Consider the following 22,035-nt stretch of genomic DNA (forward strand, 5'->3'; position numbering starts at 1 on the left):
GGCGCCCAAAATTGTTCACAGTATTCTAGCTGTGTTCTGACGATCACCTTGTATAGTTTTAGCAAAACCTCTTTTTAAATCCCATTCCTTACGAAGTACAGGCCAACATTCCATTTGCCTTTCCAATTAGTCGCTGACCTTGGATGCGAGCTTTTATAATTCATGGACAATGACTTCCAAATCCCTCTGCCCTGTAGCTTTCTGCAGTCTTTCTCCATTTAAATAAAGTTCATCTCTGCTATTCTTCCTGCCAAGGTGTATAACCTTGCATTTTGCCATATTGTAGTCCATCTGATACAAACAACCTTCTATCACCATACCCTGTGTCCTGTCATGAAGCCAATTTTGGATCTAACTTGCCAGCTTAACTTGGATCCCATGTGCTTTTAACTTCTTTATCAGTTTCCCATGTAGGACCTCATCAAAGGCTTTGTTACAATCCATACAAGCTACACCAACTGCACTGCCATCATCTGACAACTTAGTCACCACTTCGAAAAGTTCAAGCAGATTTATTAGGCATGACCTCCCCTGACAAAGCTGTGCTGACTATCTATAATCAAACCTTGTCTCCATAAATGGAGATTAATTCTCTCCTTCAGAATTTTCTCTGGAAGTTGCTGTACCATTGAGGTGAGACTCAGTGCTCTGTAATTCATGGTCTATCTTTACCCCATCTTCTATTAGTTAGCTGATTCTCTATCAATGCTAATATACTCACCCTAACATCACAGGCTCTTCTTTTATTATGTAAGCTAATGTGTCTCCTATTCAAGTTGCAAATCTCGAATATATTTGCCTGGAATTAAATTGAATTGTAGATCTATGTTACGGTATAACTTCAAATAAAGCATCAAAATTAATACAAAGGACCCCCTTGCATGTTTTCTCCATCTTGTACCCAGTTCTTTTTTTGGTAATCATATTTTTTGTTTTATGCTTGTCCCAGGAACTTGCCCCTATATCTCTTCCAAACTGTCACTTGTCATGTGTGAGTCTAGACATTGAGTGTTGACCGGCCATTTGAATCATGAAATTCAGTCAGATTCTGTCATCACTGACTATCAGTTCCAGCAATGGTTCATGGCAAGTCCCCGAGAGGTGGAGCTTCAGTTGAATTTTTATCCAACCACAAACACAGCTAATCCCACACTGAGAGTCAAAGCTGAAATAGACCTGATTAGTTCCACAGTAAATCACTTGCCCACCAAGGGGGGCATTTTATATTTTAGAAACATAAAAACAAAGGAAATAAGAGCAGGAGTAGGCTGTGCAGCCCTTTTAGCCTGCTCCAACATTCAATAAGATACTAAGTTCTTGATTGCCAAGGGGACCAAAGGTTACAGGGAGAAGACGGGAAAATGGGGTTGAAAAACCTATCAGCCAGGATTGAATGGCAGAGCAGATTTGATGGGCCAAATGGCCTAACTTCTGCTCCTATGTCTTACGGCTGATCATCCAACTCAGTACCTTGTTCCCATTCTCTCCCTTTTACCTTAATAATTATATCTAAGTCCTTCTTGAAAACATTTAACATGAAAACCACTTCCTGTGTCAGAGAATTCCACGGGTTCACCACTTCCTAGTGAAGGAATGTCACTTTATCTCAGATTTAAATGACCTACACTGTATTGTTAGACTGTGACCCCTAGTTCTGCTCTCCCTGTTCATTGGGAACATCCTTCCTGCATTTATCCTGTCTGGTAGGTGTCTATGCAATCCTCCTCATTCTTCAAAACCCCAGTGAATACAGTCCGAATTGATCCAATCTCTCGTTGTACATCAATCCTGCCATTACAGGAATCACTCTGATAAAACTTTGTTGTACCCCCTCCATCACCAGAACACCCTTCCTCAGGTAAGGAAGCCAAACTTGCACACAGTACTCCAGGTGTGGTCTCACCAAGACCCTGTATAGTTGCAGCAAGACATCCTTGCTCCTGCTTTCTAATCTTCTTGCCAACAGTCCAAGTGTGTTTTTCATCACTTGCTGCAGCTGCATGCTTACTCTGTATCTGGGATACAAGGATACCTCGGTCTTATTGTACCTCCCCCTTCTCAACCTATCATCATTCAGATAATAATCTGGCCTCCTGTTTTTGCTTCCAAACTGGATAACCTCACATTTCTACACATTATACTTCATCTGCCATGTATTTGGCAATTCACTCAGTCTGTCCAATTCTCACTGAAGCTTCTCTGCATCCTCCTCATAGCTCACCCTCCCACCCAGCTTTGTGTCATCTTCAAACTTGGAGAGTTTACATTTAGTGCCCTTGTCTATTATTTTGAAGAGCTGGGGTCCAAGTACCAGCATGTGGTTCCCTAATTGTCACTGGCAGCCACTTAAAAAAAAATCCCACTCTTTGTTTCCTGTCTTCCAGCCAGGTCACTATCCATATCTGTACATTATCCCCAATCCCATACACTTCCATTTTATATGTTAGTGTCTTATGTAGGACCTGCTCAGAAATCTCCTTGCAGTTCAAGTAAACCACATCCATTGGCTCTCCCTTATCAATTCTACTAGTTATCTTCTCAAAACATTCCATAGATTTGTCAGCCATGACCTTCCCTTCATAGATCATGCTGGCTCTGTTTGATTCTGTTACTCAACCATTCTTAATTAACATGTACTGTTGGTTCATGATCAGTGCAGATCAGATGTACAGGAGTCGGATGAAGCATTAATTTGGGGGCTGTAGCACACACTCAAACCAATCTTCCAATATCTCCTGTTAACATGCTAACTAACATTGGCTTGTTTTGTGTTCCTGTGGGAGAGGGAGCCTACAAGGGGGAAACACAGCGTAGGCCACTGCCCAATCAGGATAGCTTCTGTTGCTGTTGTACCTGACAATATGAAGCAACTGAACAACTCTAAGGAGGAGGGCTCTGCAGTTTCAATGCGACCAGTTAGTGCAACTTCCTCATTCTATTCATGAAGTACTATCTGCAAGCTAACTAACGCTGTCAGAATTCACTCCTTAAATAAAGTCTCCGTGATAGAATTAGGCAGAAAGAAAGAGTATTCCAATATGAATGATGCCAAGTTTTCATATTGTGTCTCTGTTTTTCTTAAAAGAAAGTTCCTCTGTAGTCAGAGACAACCAAAGCTAAAGTCAAATCTGAATGGTTAATCCTGTTTATAGTTAGACTATTGAATGAGGAACCTTAATCTGATGGAAGCTGATGCGAATTTTACAGCCTAGGAATGTGACAAACCAGGAGTTAATTTTCATTGTTTATGATGGTCCCGTGGCATGTGGGTACAATGACCAGCAGAATAAGTAGAACATTACACCACTGATTTTGTGTTACAAAGGTTGGGTCACTCATGTGAAAGAATCCCCAGTTCCACCCAATCACCATCTCCCTCGATCACTCCACTCATTCATTACAGGGCTTTCTCACTTGGGGTAAGACTCCAGTAATGCACCATCACCGGTGGGGTGTCCTTGTATTCATTGGCCAAGCAGCCTGCTGGCACCACCCAAATTGCTGGCACAAACTGTCACTGTCTGCCTTACCCCATAGAAACGTGCCTCCTGCCTGCTGAGCCACAGAGCAGCATTGCTATTGGAAACTGCGAAGGAGTGTGTGACCCCCTCGCCCACTTACCTGGCTGGAGTACATGGAACAGAGGTGAGTGCTTACAACGGGAGGATGAGTTGGTGAATCGAACAATTCAAGGTCGACAATCGTTCCTGGAAATAAAGCACAGAATTAAAAATGGTAACTTTGTTCTATGAGGAAAAAGGTGCAATATTCCTTGACCAATGTTCCTCTTATTCTGCAAGGCATACAGAACTTGATTTCTGTTCTCTCTCAAAACTGTGATCTTGTAGGAACTGCAAACATGAAATGTGTGTGCATTAGCATGATGGAAACAGAAAGCTCTTTGGAGTTTTCTTTAGTGTGAAGCTATTATTGATGTGTCAATAGGAACGGGGTTAGAGGTATAACTACAGTTTGGGTCTGGTATTTTGATCTTGCATGGCTTGTTAGCAAAGCTGCATCGAGTCACTTCAGGCATCCTTACTCTCCAAAGAAACTGAAGGACTCCGAGGGAGGTTTAAGGGATTTAGGGATTTTCTAAGTTACAAAGACGGAGTTAGAGTATTTTTCATTCCTTACCAAAAAAAGATTAAAAAGAGGCGGGATTGTTGAAGTGCTGAAAGCACTGGGTAATACAGACGTTAGCTGGTTATTTAATTTGGACAGAACTGGAGGACATGAGGCTAAAATTAATGAGGCTCAAAAATGACTCAGATAATTCAATATTTTTCCCCCTCATTAAGCAATGCACATGCTGAGTAGACTCTCATTAAAAAAGTTAGTGCTGTGACTGCTGGCCCAGTGTCTGGGAACCGAGCTGAAATACAGTCTCCCCAGTGTGTGAATGCAGTCAGAGCTTGTGACTAGAACTGTATTCTCACCTAACAGCAGCATTCGTGTCCTACCTTGTTTAGCTGTCAGGTGTAGCTCAAGCTGCTAGTGCTCCTGGCTCTGAGTCAGAAGGTTGTGGGTTCAAGTCCCCTTCCTGAAATGATACACTCAGTTCAAGACCAGTGCTCCAGAGCAGCAAACTCTTGGTGGGGCTGTCTTTCAGATGAGGTAGTGAACCCAAGGTCCTGTCTGTTATCCCAGGCAGATGTAGAAGGTCACATAATTGGTATCCAGCCAATATTTATCTCTGCCACAGGAAATCATTGAGACCAAAACATTGAATATTTTCAAGAAAGATGTAAATATAGTTCTTAAGGGATCAAAGGGTAGAAGTGGGAACAGGGGACTGAGTTGGATGATCAACCATGATCATATTGAATGGGGGAGTAGGCTTGAATGGGCTGAATGGCCTACTCCAGCTCCTATTTTCTATGCTTCTATGTATCAGTAAATCAACATCACAACAGTAGATTATTTAGTCTTTACCACAATGTTGTAATTTTCCTGCATGCACCACAATAAGGTGAGGGAATATTCTGTATGTGCATAAATTGTGTTCCATACTAAACCAGTGACCATGCTTTAAAAGTACTCCATTGCTGTAAAACCCACTGAAATGTCTGATGGTTATGACAGTTACTGTATAATGACAAGCCTTTTCTGTTTCTTTCTGAGCTCTGTTATATGCCTAACAATAACTGGATCCAATAGCACATTGTCGAGAGCCTTAAGCTATTCTGAAGAACACAAGACATTAAGGTTTCTTTCTTTATCCGATGTTTCTAATCAACCTGTTCAGAGACGTTATTACATCCCTCTGGAACAGGTGGGATATGAGCCCAGGCTTACTGCTCCAGGGGTGGAGACACTATCACTGCACTTCAAGGGGGCACGTAAGACAGCAAATTATTTTTAATTTAACCGATTTCTCTAAAGCAACCTGCTTTCAGATGATATTACATGCCTCTGGAGCAGGTGGGACTTGAACCTGAGCGTCCCAGGCCAGGGGTATTGACACTATCACTGCACCATAAGGCAAAGCATTTTTAAAAAGAAGTTCACTATTTTTTTCTAATCAACCTGTTCAATGGTGTTATTACACACTCCTGGGGCAGGTGGGACTTGAACTCCGTGCTCCTAGTCCACTTGTATCACTGCATTACAAGAGGGCCTCGAATGAGGAGATATACATGGACAAACGATAGTACACTCATCATTAGTGAGAATCATATATTTTTTCATGTATTTTTCTAATAAGTCTGTTCAGAGACATAACTACACACCTCAGGAGCAGGTGGGACTTGAACCCAAGTCTCTTGGTTCAGGGGTACAGACTGTAACTTTGCAAGTTTTGAGAAGATTTGTAGCTCAGGTTAAGGTTCTGGTTGTAGGTTTGCTCATTGAGTTGGGAGGTTCATTTCCAGACGTTTCGTCACCCTACTAGGTAACATCATCAGTGGGCCTCAGGCGAAGCACTGCACATGATTCCTGCTTCCTATTTATATGTTTGGGTTTCTTTGGACTGTAATTTTGCTTCACAACAGTTCCTTTAAGGCAATACATTATAGTGCAAACCAAAACATTGGCTGCACCTTGTCAATTAACATAATGATCACAAATCTGCTCCAGATGCTAACGTTGCAGTGAAAGGTTTGTGCTGCATCAACTTTTAACATCTGCCTTTCTTCATGTATTATTACAAACGTCCATGACCGTCAGATCCTGAGGTAGGACGTCAACCTGAACCTTCTGGTCCCGGGGCAGTGACACTACCATGAGATCCCCTATTTTAAAGAATTAATCAGGACCTCTCAATTATAGCCCGGTGACTTGCTCTCACTCCCAGCTCCGTAACTATGAAAGGTTACAGGTGAAACATGTCCAGATGAATGCACAGTGGTAGTGTCCCAAGACACTGGGTTCAAATCCCACCTGCTCCAGAGGTGGGAAATAACATCTTTGAAGAGGTTGATTAGAAAAAAAGGTAATAATAATAACAAAAACAAACGTTAAACTGCTGAGAAGCCAAGGACCTGCCAACTGTGAATCGCAATTGAACAGACTCAGTGGTAGAGCTTGGAGCTTGAGAGCTGGATCTGCCAGTGAGTTATCGAGATGTGCAGCATGGAAACAAACCCTTCGGTCCAACTTGTCCATGCCAAATCAGATATCTGAAATTAATCTAGTCCTGTTTGCAGCATCTGGCCCATATCTCTATAAACCCTTCCTATTCACATACCCATTCAGTTGTTTCACCTGCTTGAAAGTAGGACAGAGAATGGTAGGCCTGAGGTTTGAGCTGCTGTCTGTCTGGGCTTGTCATTGTCTGGACTGTGTTTATAGCAAGAACCACTCTCACTGAGAGTGCTTTTTTGTAACTCAGTTCTTGGTTACCTTCAGGAGTCAGGGAAGCAATTTTCGAAGCATTACACAAAGAGATTGTACAGACAGGTGGAGCTCCCATGTTGTTCTTTGGATGGAATAAGATGGATGAGTGGTATGTCCTCAGAAAGGCTGTCCTTTGCTGTGAACTAATTCCTCAGGCTCTTATTGTGAGCCACTCTTGGCAGTACAACCTTGGGCATTGCACAAGGGTTACAGATGCCAACTTTGATTGGATATGTGCTTGGACATTTCATTATAAGAACCTTCAGCAACCACCCCCTCTGCAGTCAAGCAGCCAAGTTTTTTTTTCATCTTCCATATTTCCAGCTGGTGAACAGAAGTGCTCAAAGACAATGAAAACAACAATAATGTTTCGGACTGCAGTGAATGTTCTCCTGAATTGTTTGTTGCTGTATCTTGGAGATAAATCAGTCACTGCTACAGATTCGAGTACGACCCCACACAATGTCCCTTCCCTAGTTATCAATAACTGTAACAATGGGTGATGTACTTACTCTCTAACCAACACTGGATTCTCATTTGACCCAAGGGATATGATTTATGATTCAGTTTGGTCAGCACATCCATTGTATTGCAACATCTACAGAACTCCAATTTCAATGCATTTGAGCTTCACCTCCTCTTGCAATGATGAGATGTGCACATTAAGGCATGTGTACACACTTGTGCTGATGGTTGTGAATGTGAGTGTGTGCCTATGTGTGTCTGTGTGGGTGTGTACATTCACTGTTGTGTGCGGTAGATGAGGAGCAACAAAGGACAACAATTTTTCCTAGTCTCCTTTCTTGACTTGTCGATGTATCTGCACAGTGTGGGCAGAGAGGTGGGAGAAATTCTCCATGAGTATGTTATGAATGCTCCTTGGTTTGTTGTTGAGTTGCCTGATTACTTTGTGGAGTTGAAAGGTTGTGAATCATGCAAGTTTGGTTTAAATAGTTATGGAAGTGGCTGACAACACTGATCTTGTCCTTCCAGCACACATTATACTCATGATTTGTATAAAAGGAATGTAAAAGAAGATAATATTCAACTTAATTTTTCTTAAAATAAGGAAAGGGGTGTTGAACCTGAAGTTAGCCATGAGGAATGAGTACAATTAGGTACCTAGAGAAGTTTGAAATGTCAAGTCTTCAGAGCAATATAGTATCTTTTGTTATCTCTCGATCTGGCTGTTCCACTGATTTCCCAACCAACTTCTTATTTTCCATCCTCGGTGAATTTGATTTCACTTAATGCTGATGTGCTAACTCACTGCAAGTTCTGTTCCCCCGTCCCCCCTGTTCTCACTGACCTGGAGGGGCTCCTAGCCCTGCAGTATCTCAGTTTCAAAATTCTCATCCCTGTTTCCAACTCTGTTTGTGGCTTTGCTCTTCCCTGTTCTTGTTACCTCTAACACCTCTTCTTATCTCTCTGTGCACCTCCAAATCTGCCCTCTTGCACATTCCTAATGTAAAAGCAAAACCATGGAAAACCATGCCGTCTACTTTGAAATCTAAGCCGCACTAAATAGTCTAAAATTGCCTTTGCTATGTTTTTGTGAATTTGTAAACACTCATTGCAAAGTTCCAATGCCAATCTCTTCCCAAGAAATTTATTTCTGGTGTGTAATGTTCTGAGCTACACACTATTGTAAACAGACCCAGAACGCTGTTAAAGAGCTCATTGGCCATGCATGACCCATGTACTCTAATTGGAATGATTACCAATTATATTTTCACTAAGACCTTGTAGCCAAATAGAATGCAATTTTAATATACTTATTGTTACTGATGTGTAAATTATCCATCAATTTGTAATTTAGAAGAAATACATTATGAATTGCAAATTGCTATAAAATGCAGGACAGAATTCAAAGCCTCTGATCAGCTCTTGTAGACACATTATTGATGTGGTTGGCCCCGTTCAGTTTCTGGTGAAAGCTATAGACTAGAACGTTGTTTGTGTGGGACCTGATCCTGGTTACCTTGTTGAATGCCAGTCCCTCTTAGAGTCATAAAGTCATAGAGATGCACAGCAAAGGAACAGACCCTTCGGTCCAACCTGTCCATGCCAACCAGATATCCCAACCCAATCGAGCCCCACCTGCCAGTACCCGGCTCATATCCCTCAAAACCCTTTCTATTCATATATCTGTCCAGATGCCTTTAAATTTGCAATTGTACCAGCTTCCATCACATCCTCTGGCAGCTCATTCCATGCACATATCTCCCTCTCCCTTAGGTTCCTTTTATATCTTGCCCCTCGCATCCTAAACCTTTGCCTGCTAGTTCTGGACTCCCCACCCCAGGGAAAAGACTTTGTCTGTTTATCCTATCCATTCCCCTCATGATTTTATAAACCTCTATAAGAGCACCCACAGCCTCCGATGCTCCAGGGAAAACAGCCCCAGCCTATTCAGCCTTTCCCGATAGCTCAAATCCTTCAATCCTGACACCAACCTTGTAAATCTTTTCTGAACCCTTGCAAGTTTCACAACATCTTTCCGATAGGAAATGGTCATTACCCCGGCACATTTTTGGCATGACTGTTACTTGCTACCAATCAGCTGAAGCCTGAATATTGTCCAGGAGTTGCTCCATGTATTGACCAACATTAGAGGGAATGCCATTAATGAAACTGCTGAAGACGGTTATCCCTAGGACATACATGTGAGGAACTCCGGCACTAATGGCCTGGGGCTGTGACAATTGGTCTCCAACAGCAAGAGCCATCTTCACTTGTGCCAGATTTGATTCTGCCCCATTGGTTTTTCTCCCCATGATTCTCGATTTTACTACTGCTTCATGGTGGCCTGTCCGATGAAATATTGTCTTGATATTAGATTAGATTACTACAGTGTGGAAACAGGCCCTTCAGCCCAACAAGTCCACACCGACCCGCCAAAGCGCAACCCACCCATACCCCTACCCCTACCCCTTTACCTAACACTACAGGCAATTTATCCTGGCCAATTCACCTAACCAGCACATCTTTGGACTGTGGGAGGAAACCGGAGCACCCGGAGGAAACCCATGCAGACACGGGGAGAACATGCAAACTCCATACAGTCAGTCGCCTGAGTCGGGATTTGAACCCGGGTCTCCGGCGCTGTGAGGCAGCATTGCTAACCACTGTGCCACCATGCTGCCCACAAAGGGCGGTCACTCCCAGCTCATGTCCAGAGTCCAACATGGCCTGTAATGAACTGCCAGGGCCGAGTCTGAGCATCAGAGAGCAAATGGATGAGGGAGATGATTGATCACATTGTTTATCAGTGCCCAGATGCTCTGTCCCCTTTGTCGTGCCGTTATCACATTTCCTGGAAAGAGTGAGAGGGAAACGTGCCATTCTTGACAGGAGCTCTGCGAAATTCTGACGCAGTGTTTGTACAATGAAAGCATTGAACAATCCATTCTTATTCCAGAAAAAACTCATTTGTAAAATGTAAGCATAAACCAACTGTTTTTGAGTTTGTCTCAGTTGGAAATGTCACACTTCGTTGCAGATGAAAGAGAGAGGAGAGAAATATTTCAAGCTGGCTTCGTGAACCTTCCGCAGCATTCAGGGGTTTGTAATGCACGGGGAAGCTGTTCCCTTGGATTAACCTCAGCATGCTCTTTAGAGTGTTTTAATAAGCCCTTTCCCTGAAGCCAAATTCAATCTCAGGCTTTCAAAAGATTTTTACTTCTGTGCATTGCAAAAATAAAGTTAAATTAAAATTAATCAATGATTACAACAACAATTTTAATTAATAATGTGGATAAACATCCCAAGGAACTTGGATAACAAACCACAGCTTTATGCAGAACCAAAGAAGGCAATGTAACAAGAATTAAGAACTTGGAAATTAGAGCAGGATTTGGCCATATAGCTGCTCACGTCCACTCAAGGCCTCGTCTGATCGTCACCATCTATTCCAGTTTCCCTTTTATCCCCCTTAATTCCCGAAATACCCAAAACATCTATCAATTTCAGTCTTCAATCTACTCAATGACTGAGGATCCATAGCTCTCTATGGTAGAGAATTCCAAAGATTTATGTTCCTCAAAGTGGAGAGATTTCCCTTTACCTTCATATGAAATGACTGATCTCTCATCCTGAAGTACAAAGAGCAAAGAACAGAGAAAATCTCCAGCCCAGGAACAGGCCCTTCAGCCCTCCAAGCCTGAGCCGATCCATATCCACTGTCTAAACCTTATTGTCCAATTCATAAGCATCTGCATCCCTCTGCTCCCTACCTACTCAGGCATCTGTCCAGATGCACCTTAAATGCATCTACTGTGCCTGCCTCTACTACCTCTGCTGGCAACGCGTTCCAGACACCTAACACCCTCAGTGTAAAGTACTATCCCCTTAAACTTTTCACCTTTCACCTTGAATGCATGACTTATCGTTATTGAATCCCTCACCCTGGGAAAAAGCTTGTCTCTATCCACCCTGCCTATATCCTTCATGGTTTTGTAGACCTCAATCAGATCCCCCTTCAATCTCCTTTTTTCTAATGAAAACAATCCTAACCTACTCAACCTCTCTTCATAGCTAGCACCTTCCATACCAGGCAGCATCCTCATAAACCTTCTCTGCACCCTCTCCAAAGCGTCCACATCCTTTTGATAATGTGCCAACCAGACAGTATTCTAAATGCGGCCGAACCAATGTCTTGTACAATTTTAACATTACCTACTATCTGTTATACTCAATACCCCGTCCAATGAAGGCAAGCAGATCATATGCCTTCTTGACCATTCTATCCACCTGTGCAGCCACCTTCAGGGTACAATGGACTGAACTCCCAGATCTCTCTGCTCATCAACTTTTCCCAAGGCTCTTCTGTTTACAGTATAGTTGGCTCTAGAATTAGAATTAGAATTCCTGAAGAAGAGTGTATACCTGAAACGTTGATTCTCCTGTTCCTTGGATGCTGCCTGACCTGCTGTGTTTTTCCAGCAACACATTTTTCAGCTCTGATCTCCAGCATCTGCAGTCCTCACTTTCTCCTCTGGAATTACACTTCCCAAAATACATCACCTCACATTTGTCTGGATTGAACGCCATCTGCCACTTCTCTGCCCAACTCTCCTGTCTATCTATATTCTCCTGTATTCTTTGACAGTCCCCTATGCTTTCTGCGACTCCACCAATCTTTGTGTTACTGATCAGACTAACAGTGCCCTCTTCCAAATCATGTATGTATAATACAAACAACGGTGGCCCCAGCACTGATCCCTATGGAACACCACTGGTAACTTTTCTCCATTTGATGAAAGTCCCTTCAACTCCTACTCTCTGTTTCCTGTTGTTCAACCAGTTCTTTATCCACCTAGCTAGAATACCCTGTACACTGTGACTTTACTTTCTCCATTAGTTTACCATGGGGAACCTTATCAAAGATCTTACTAAAGTCCAAGTATATGGCATCTACAGCCCTTCCTTCATCTATCAACTTGGTCACTTCCTCAAAGAACTCTATTAAGTTGGTAAGGCACAATCTCCCCCCGCACAAAACCATGTTCCTATCACTGATAAGCCCATTCTTTTCCAAATATGAATAGATCCTATCCCTCAGTACCTTCTCCAGCAACTTTGCCACCACTGACGTCAGGCTCACTGTTGTGTAGTTACCTTGAATATCCCTATTTCCCTTCTTGTACAGGGGGACAACATGAGCAACCTTCCAGTCCTCCGGCACCTCACCAGCATTTAAGGATGGCACAACGATATCTGTCAGGGTCTCAACTATTTCCTCTCTCGCCTCTCTCAGCAACCTGGCATAGATTCCACCTGGTCCTGGGGATTTGTTCACCTTAATATCCTTTAGCCTACCCAACAGAACACATCATTGCACACATAGTGTGCAACAGCCAGGAATGGATGGTTTGTGAAATAACTCTACAGAAGCCAGCATCCTGTCACCAAGTCATCCTTTATTTACACATGCACTGTACTTGACACTGGTCCGATTTCCTCAGAGCCAGCAGTTAGTGTGAATAGACCTCTGACATTCCTGCTTATATCTGTCAGCCAGAACTCCCTGACTGGACCAAATTAACAGCCCCAATCAGGGAATTCATATTCTATATGGTTGACTGGCTGACCTGGTTAAGTGACGATAGTTTAGAAGAGTTTGAGGTTTGGAAGCATACTGTTCAGACTTTAAGTTACCTGATCCAAGCTCCCAGTCTTTCTCAGCTTAAATCCAGGCCCATAACTTGTGGTTTAGGTTTTGCGGACAGTGGAAACAATGTTCCAGAATCCATTCTGTCAATGCCTCTATCAATCTTGTGGTTGAAAGTGATCACCTATCAATTCTCTGTATTCATGAGTCACTGGGGCAGCTAACGTGGCCAAAGCAGCCAATTCAGAGAAGATAAGAGATGGAGAGGTTTGACTGGGGAGGAGGAGTTCTAATGTTTAGGAACTACGCAGCATTGCCAGGATCGTCAATAGTGGAGCAATTTAAGAAATTACATGATTCGCAAGAGGCCAGAATTGGAGCAACATAGCTAGCAGTGTCCATGGGGGAGGGGGTGGGGGCGCGGTGACAGCATTAATGTTATGAGTCCAATGTGACTCTTTGGAAGAAGAACAGCCTGCATTCGTGAGAAGAGTCATATTTGACTTAAAACTCTCCATAGATGCTGCCAGATCTGCTGGGTTTCTCTAGCATTCGCTGAATTTTATCTCAGATTTCCAGCAACCAACACTATTTTACTTTTAGCTCTGCTGCGCCTGGTCTCAGAGCTGATCTTTGGAAGCAGTCATTTAGTAAGTATCCCATTCCTAATACTGACATCTGTAAAGAGGAGTGAATGAAGACTTGTTGACAATTTGGCTGTGGGTGGAGGAATTCAGCTCTGCAGGACTGTTCCAGCAGATTGCACTGTGACTAGCCTTTCTTTTTATACTGTTTTATTTTTATACTCCGTAAGGTGCAAAGTCTGTTTCCTGAATTCAGTCATGATGACTCTTGTGTAAGCTGGAGTTCAATTTCATGAATGAAAGGACCTGTTGGTTTGTTGATAGTCAAATCAAAATGTCTCTTCCTCTCACCACCCTTCCCCAGATGCCCTTTCACTCAGTGACTATGATAACTTGGTTCATTGCCAGATACTGAACACTCTCTGGCTTTCAGACAACTGGACATTACTGACAGGCAATGCAGTGAACACCTATACTTCAGACTGTGTGTATGTGAGAGTGAGAGACAGAGAGAGAGAGGCAGACAGTGAGAGACAGAGAGAGAGAGAGAGAGAGAGATAAAGGATTGAAGACAGCTAGAAATGCACAAACAAAGGAACAGAATTTAAAAACTTTTAAAAATATCTCTTTGAAAATAGTAGATGAGCGGGCTGGAGTGTTATGGGTCTGTGCCAGCAAATTCTTATTCAGGACATGTCCCTGTTCTGTTACATACAGTGGGTTAAACATGATCACTCTCAAGCCCCCAGGATAGCATTTCCTGGGAAAATTCTGAGTAGTTTGTGGATTTCTTTGCTTCAAAGATTGAGACTGTCTGGGTGTCTTTCTACCCCATTGTCCCCCCCCCCCCTCCACCTCCTCCTTCAACCCTGTGTCTCTTTGAGGCATCTTTCTCATCTTGTGTCCTGCTCCCCAGTGGCAGCCCCTCCTGGTTTTCCCCTCCACAGCCGCAGCACCTGATGATTTACCCTGTATCCATTGCTCACTAATGCCATTTGTGGTCCATTTTGTTAATGTTTTATAAAGAGCCTTTCAAATCCCTATTCACCATCCAATTTATAACTCCACCTACCCCCTCCTCGCTACCATTCCCCTTTTGACCATACAGGTCCCTGGACGTGACATGGCCCTGTGAACTTGCACACTCCATCCCTCAATTCACCCCTTGAGTTTGGTTTCTTCACTGTCCGTGGCATTGAATGCACTCAGATCAAAGTTCCCCGTGAAACACACTGTGCTGGGACCATTCCACTTAAACATCCCTTGTCTATTATGATATCTTGACAGTATTCACCAGGAGCACTCAAGCCATCTTCTCCCCCCAACCTTTCTGCTGTGGTCCCTCTCAGTGATCCCACCCTGGCATGGATCTTTCTGCGCTGTATAATTTTTAGATTAGATTAAATTCTCTACAGTGTGGAAACAGGCCCTTCAGCACAACAACCCTCCAAAGAGTAACCCACCCAGACTCATTTCCATCCGACTAATGCAGCTAACACTATGGGCAACTTAGCAGGACCAATTCACCTGGTCTGCATAAGGAAACCCACACCGACACAGGGAGAATGTGTAAGCTCCATACAGACAACCACCCAAGGCTGGAATCGAACCTGGGACCCTGGTGCTGTGAGGTAGTAGTGCTAACCACTGAGCCACTGTGCCATCCAATTCTATAGCTAGTATGGATTGGAGGCATTGGCATTAATACAGGGAGCATTGGGAAAGGATCCAGAAATGACAGGTCTAGTGTCGTTATGAATAGTCAGTGGATAAGCAGAGACAATCTCACCAGGACCAGTAACTAAGTTCTTGTTCATATCTTATGCAAACCATTAATGCCTCCCCCCATCCCCACCGCTCCCCCCCCATCTTTATTGAACCCTCTCAACAACTGTTTGTATCCCTTTCTATCACATGGTCTTTTTCTAAGAATATTCTTTATTCCTACGATATAGAATACTTCATTACAAGGATAGTCAAAGTTACGTAAGGAGCAAACCAAATCAATTTCCTCTGATGTTGTAGTTAGTCACATGTACAATTATCATTATTGTTTGGAAGAGTCGTTTGTGTGAAACTTGCAGCCTGGTGGGGGATTATCTGGTTTCCAGCCACTGGGTACACCAGGTCAGAGTAGCTTCAGTTGACACCCTTTCCCCATTCTGTGGTGACTGCCTCAGGCTTTAGTGCATCCCTCAGTGCATATTCCAGGACTTTGGAATGGTCCCAGTGGCAGTCTGGAAACACTTAGTTACGGGAAACTCCTTGCACTGGAAGACCAGCAAGGTTTAGGCAGACTGAAGTGCGTCTTTCGCCGCGTCGATGGTCTCCCGGCCATTGTTGATGTTTCTCTCATTGTGTTACCCTGGCAACAATCCATAGAACAAAGTTCTATATTGTGGAATTGTACAGGACAAAACTATTGCATACCATCTTTGTGAAGGGCATGTTTCAGAAGGTAGTGGATGACATACTCTTTGCAATCCAACCACCTCGGGGACACTCCCCTTCAAGCCATCAATGCTGTTCACCTGAAAGTTGGTAGTGAGTTCCATTTTCTTCCCACTTTTCAATACTACCTTAGCATTCCACTTCAATAAGACAATGTTGGCATTCATGGACCATGTTGGATTGGTCTGTGATTATGCTTGGCGAGATATTGCAATAACTTGCCGTTATCCCCTGTAGCATGTCTGACCAGGAAACCCTCCTGTTGTCACCACCTACGTTGGAAGGATTTACAGACTGGGAACTAATCAGCTCGGCAATGTCACAAACCGCTCTTCCGTGACCATGAGGTCCTGCTGTGGGATTCAAACCTGACACTTCTTGCCTGGAGATAGGGATATTACCCACAGCACCACAAGACCTCCACACCTCAACAATCACCAGGAAATGAAAAACACCCACTGCTACTTTACTTGTTAATGAGTTTGAAAGAGAGGGAGAGATAAGATTAGCACAAGGGCAAATTATTGAAGTAGACCAAAAGGAAATTAGTTTTGGCTCCAGCTACTGAATAAGTTATGCAAATGAGCGTTGGATAACACAAATTAATTCAGCGGCCTCTGTTCCACATGTGTCAGAGAGATATGGGATCAAGTGGCAGCTTTTGGGTTAGAGGGACATTTGAAGTAAAAGTCCTTCAAACCCATCAAAATATTTTTGTCAGTGTGTGTGCACGACCTACTCTGACATTTTAAACTAATGTGAAGCAACTTGAAATGTAAAGTTGTACAATATTGTTTCAGGAAAATGCTAACCAATGACTGGTCATTCAAAAATGAGTGATTCCAAATTGTATTGTATAAAGTTGTGAGTGGTTATAATGACCATGTAGTTATTACTGAGCTACAGCGGAAATGTTGGGGCTATTAATGAGGAAGGGTGTTTGAGATCAGGAGATGGGGATCGTTTAGGAATAAGGTGTTGTTTAATGGTTCAATTCCAGCTTGCTTCATCCCACAAATGGTGGACGAGCCATCGACTGTTGAGGCTTCAGTCTCTGGAATTACTGACCCAAACCTCTCTGCTGTCTACGTCTCCTTTTTGAAGGGGCTCCTTAAACATTACTGTGTTTTAGCAACCAGCTCTTCGCTGGATGGAAAAGAATAAGCAAGCCAAAGGTCTTTTTTTTGTGGAATCGGACTTTGTATTTCAATCAGCACAGAAGACCATAAGACATGGAAGCAGAGTGGACCATGTCTCCATTTGAGTCATTGAGATAATGGCTGATCTAATCATCCCCAACTCTACTTTCCTGTCTTTTATCCTCCAACCTTTGATTCCCTCACTCAGTAACAATCTGTATATGCTGAAAATGTGTTGCTGGAAAAGCGCAGCAGGTCAGGCAGCATCCAGGGAGCAGGAGAGTCGACGTTTCGAGCATGAGCCCTTCTTCAAGAATCATTCCTGAAGAAGGGCTCATGCCCGAAACGTTGACTCTCCTGCTCCTTGGAGTTGCCTGACCTGCTGCTCTTTTCCAGCAACACATTTTCAGCTCTGATCTCCAGCATCTGCAGTCCTCACTTTCTCCTACAACAATCTGTATATGTCAGCCTTGAATATAATTAATGATCAACCCTTGACAATCCTTTGCAGTAAAAGATTCCACAGATTTACAATCCTCTGAGAGAAGAAATTCTTTCTCACTTCTGGTTTAACTGGACAGCTCCTTATTCTGAGATGATGCCCTCTGATCCGAGACTGTTCTAGAACCTTTCCACATCCCCCTCACACCACCATCAAATCCCTTAAGGATCTTGTATGTATCAGTATCACCTCTCATTCTGCTAAACTGCCCCAACCTACTCAACCTCTCCTCATGTGAAAGTCCCTTTATATCTGGAATTAACTGAAGTGAACTCTCTCTTGACTACCTCAAAACACCAGCATATGTTTCCTGAGGAAAGGGATCCAAAACATTCACAGTGCTCTAGATATGATTCATCTTATGCCTTGTGTAGTTTTTCCATTCACTTTGAAATAAAAGCTGATCTTTTTGTAGACTCAGCAACTATAAAATAGTAAAATTTAGCATTCAGTTTGAGAGTGACAAATTGGTCTTCCATTTGCTTTCTCTGCTACCTGCTGAACCTGTGTGCTAGCTTTTTGTGATTCATGGACAAGGCATCCGAAATCCCTCTGTTCTGTAGTTCTCTGCAATCTCACTCCATTTAAATAATATCCAGCTCCTCTGTTCTTCTTGCCAAAGCGCATAACTTCACATTTCCCCACAATATGTTCTGTCTGCCAAGTTTTTGCCTACTCTCTGTGGGTGGCACGGTGGCTAGCCCTGCTGCCTCACAGCACCAGAGACCTGGGTTCAATTCCCACCTCAGGCAACTGTCTGTGTGAAGTTTGCACATCTCCCTGTGTCTGGGTGGGTTTCCTCTGGGTGCTCCAGTTTCCTCTCACAGTCCAAAGATGTAGGTTAGGTGAATTAGCCATGCTAAATTGCCCACTGTGTTAGGTGAAGGGGTAAATGTAGGGGAATGGGCCTAGATGGGTTGCTGTCTGGAGGGTCGGTGTGGACTTGTTAGACCAAAGGGCCAGCTTCAACACTGTAAGTAATCTAATCTAATCTCTTAATAGGTCTGTATCCCTCTGCAGACTCTTTGTGCTTTCCCAATTCTTGCCTCCCCACCTATCCTTGTGTCTCTCTGCAGCTTTGGCTATTCATTTTCACCATCAAAGTCTGTAAATACTGTCAGTAATTGTGGCCCCAGCACTGATCCCTTTGGCATTTCACTGGTGACAGGTTGCCATCCTGAAATATCTCCCCCCCACCCTCACATTATGCCAACTTTCTGTCTTCCACAATCAGCCAATCCCCGACCCATGCTGATATCACCTTGACACCACTGGCTCTTATCTCATTAAATGGCCTAACTTCTGGAAATCTTAATACATTGCATTTATTGATTGCCATTTAGTTATCCTGCTTGCTACTACTTCAAAGCTTTCTAATAAATTTGTCAGGCAGCATGACTTTCCCTTCATGAAACCATGTTGACTCTGCTTGATAATATGATGTATTTCTTAATGACCTGCTATTTCATCCTTTATAATAGACTCTAATATTTTCAGATGTTAAGTAACAGATGTTAAGCCAACTGATATATAGCTACCTTTTTTTATTTCTTTCCCATTTTGAATAAGGTTGTTACATTGGCAGTTTTCCAATCCTCCAGGACTTTTCCTGCATCTAATGATTCTTGGAAGATTGCTGCCAGTGCATCTGTTATCTCTGTAGCTACTTCTTTTACAAGATAATGCATGGCTTAGAAAGGGTGGATGCTGGGGATTTGTTTCCATCAGGCGGGGATACTAGGACCCATGGGGACAGCCTTAGAATTAGAGGGGATCAGTTTAGAATGGAAATGAGAAGACATTTCTTCAGCCAGAGACTGGTGGGCCTGTGGAATTCATTGCCACAGCGCGCAGTGGAGGCTGGGATGTTAAATGGCTTCAAGGCAGAGATTGATAAATTCTTCATCTCGCAAGGAATTAAGGGATAGGAGGAGAGTACATGTAAGTGGTGTTGAAAAGCCCATCAGTCATGATTGAATGGTGGAGTGGACTCAATGGGCCAAATGGCCTTACTTCCACTTCTATTTCTTATGGTCTTTACTATCCTCGGGTGCAACCCGTCGGGTCTAAAGGCCTCTTCAGCTTTTAGCTCTATTATTTTCTCTGGTACCATTTACTGTAATGGTTGCTTTGTATTTATTGATGATTTTATGTTTTTGCAATGCTGTTAGTGTCTTCTATTGGCAAGAAATATAAAATATCTATTCAACTCTTTTGCCATTTCCTGGCTCCCCATCAGTATTTCCTCAGCCTCATTCTGTAAGGGGCCTGTGATCAATTTGACCACTCTCTTCCCTTTTGTGTATTTAAAGAAGCTCTTGCCTTCGATCTTGATATTACCTGAAAGATTGTTCTCAAACTTTTTTTTCTCCCTCTTTATTATTTTTTGCTCACCCTTTGTGTTAACATCTTTCCCATTTCTCTGGCTTGCTCCTAATCATCGCCACACAATGATTTTTGTTCAATTTGATATTTTGTTAGTCAACCAGATATGATTACACACCTCTAGAGCAGGTGGACCTTGAACCTAGAGATCCTGGCCCAGAGATAGGGGCATTACCACTGCACCACCTTTCAATTCCTAACATTCCTAGTTAGCCACAATTCCATTATCCCTTTCCTATAATCCTTCGTTCTCACGGGATATATTTTTAGTTGTGAATCATGAACAATTTTCCTACATGTCTGACTTTGTTCCTCAACTGTCTTTGCTGCTAAACTACTTTCCCCGTCCACTCCAGTCATTCCTTTAGAATTACTCTAAATTACGTTCAGCACAGTTGTTTCTGACTGAAGTTTATCACTCTCAAACTGAATGCTGAATTCTACTATTTTATGGTTACTGAGATCAGCCCTAATCTTATTGAATGGCAGGCTCGATGGGCCACATTGTCTCCTCCTGCCCCTAGTTCTTATATTCCTTTGGGAATTTTTACTTTGAGATCATTTAATAAACCTGCTTCATTACATATTGGGTTGTTAAGATTAGATTAGCTTCACCACAGTATGGAAACAGGCCCTTTGGTCCAACAAGTCTACACCGACCCTCCAAAGAGTAACCCACCCAGACCCATTCCCCTACCCTATATTTTCCTCTGACTAATGAACCTAACACCATGGGCAATTTAACATGGCCAATTCACCTGACATGCACATCTTTGGATTGTGGGAGGAAACCGGAGCAGCCGGAGGAAACCCACGCAGACACGGGGAGAAAGTGCAAACTCCACACACAAGATATACAGTGTGTTAGTTTTTATTGGTAGAGGGATTAAGTTTCTGAACCATGTGATCATACTGCAGCTGTCCAAAACTTTGGTGCAGCACACTTTTGGAGTATTGCGTACAGTTCTGGTCACCGTATTATAGGAAAGATGTAGAAGCTTTGGAAGGAGATTTACTAGGAAGTTGCCTGGTTTTGAGGGAAGGTCTTACGAGGAAAGGCTGAGGAACTTGAGGCTATTTTTGTTCCAGAGAAGAAGGTTGAGACGTGACTTAATTGAGACATATAAGATAATCAGAGAATTAGACAGGGTGGATAGGGAGAGCCTTTTTCCTCGGATGGCGATGGTTAACACGAGGGGACATAGCTTTAAATTGAGGGGTGATAGATATAGCAGAGATGTCAGAGGTGGTTTCTTTACTCAGAAAGTAGCAGAGGCGTGGAATGCACTGCCTGCAACAGTAGAAGACTTGCCAATTTTAAGGGCATTTAAATGGTCTTTGAATAGGCCTAGGGACAAGAATAGGATAGTGTAGGTTAGATGGGCTTCAGATTGGTTTCATAGGTCGGCACACATTGAGGGCCGAAGGGCCTGTACTGTGCTGCAATGTTCTATGTTCTACATTATTGCCTCTTCCCTTGCATATCAAAAACTGTCCAAAATACACTTTATGAATACCTCTTGTTAATGGTTGGATAACATTTATGGAGTCCACTGGGTCAGCAACAGCGAATACGTTTTTCTGATGCCCAGTTAACCAATAGGTAATTCTTTCAAAGTAATCAATCAGTTAGTTAATCTCTGACTTCCATGCAAGTTATCTGCAAATATGAAATTGCACCAAATGTATAAAGATAACAAACAATTTGTGTAAAATACAGCCTTGCATTTACAGTTTGAGAGTCAAAGGCAGCAATTTGGTCGAAGCAATTAAATCCAAGGGTGGTAGCAGACTGTCCTTCATTGCTCAGCACAGATTGCACTGTCCCTCTAAGGACAGAGAATGGGAGATGGCTCACAATAGTATTCTTATTAAGAATACTCCTTTCAATGTCAGACATCACAGCAAATAGCATGTATTATCACATCACTCTGAGAAATTCATTGTCTCCTTTTCACTTCTCCAGACTGTCGCTCTTTAACCATTTACAATTATGGTGCCACAGTTTTCCATCGTTGCTGTGGG

This window comes from Hemiscyllium ocellatum, chromosome 32 (genome assembly GCF_020745735.1).
Source record: "Hemiscyllium ocellatum isolate sHemOce1 chromosome 32, sHemOce1.pat.X.cur, whole genome shotgun sequence".
NCBI lineage: Eukaryota > Metazoa > Chordata > Chondrichthyes > Orectolobiformes > Hemiscylliidae > Hemiscyllium > Hemiscyllium ocellatum.